At 46.9% G+C, this 501-nt stretch overlaps 1 protein-coding gene across 1 annotated transcript in view; it reads right to left on the bottom strand.

The window, feature by feature from the left end:
• LOC104999224 (serpin B3-like) overlaps nt 1-501 on the bottom strand; it is a 7,985-nt gene that overhangs the window by 1,636 nt on the left and 5,848 nt on the right.

Below are 501 nucleotides of genomic sequence, written 5' to 3'. Positions count from 1 at the left end.
AATAGGCTCCAGTTTCATCCACCTCATTAGAACTGATTCAAATGTATTCTTTTTAATGGCTGAGTAATACTCCATTGTGTATATGTACCACAGCTTTCTTATCCATTCATCTGCTGATGGACATCTAGGTTGCTTCCAAGTCCTGGCTATTATAAACAGTGCTGCGATGAACATTGGGGTACACGTGTCTCTTTCCCTTCTGGTTTCCTCAGTGTGTATGCCCAGCAGCAGTTTTTGATTGACATTTAACATTCCAATTGATTTCGTGTGTGTTTGCTAAGTCACTTCAGTCGTTTCCCACTCTTTGTGACCCTCTGGGCTGGAGCCCACCAGGCTCCTCTGTCCATGGAGAGTCTCCAGGCAAGAATACTGGAGTGGGTTGCCATGCCCTCCTCCAGGGGATCTTCCCAATCCAGGGATTGAACCTGGGTCTCTTATGTCTCCCGTGTTGGCAACCTGGTTCTTTACCACCAGTGCCAACTGGGAAGCCCCTTGAATTGA

Source organism: Bison bison, unplaced genomic scaffold (genome assembly GCF_000754665.1).
Source record: "Bison bison bison isolate TAMUID 2011002044 unplaced genomic scaffold, Bison_UMD1.0 scf7180017864349, whole genome shotgun sequence".
NCBI classification, from domain to species: domain Eukaryota; kingdom Metazoa; phylum Chordata; class Mammalia; order Artiodactyla; family Bovidae; genus Bison; species Bison bison.
This window is presented reverse-complemented; position numbering and strand designations above follow the sequence as displayed.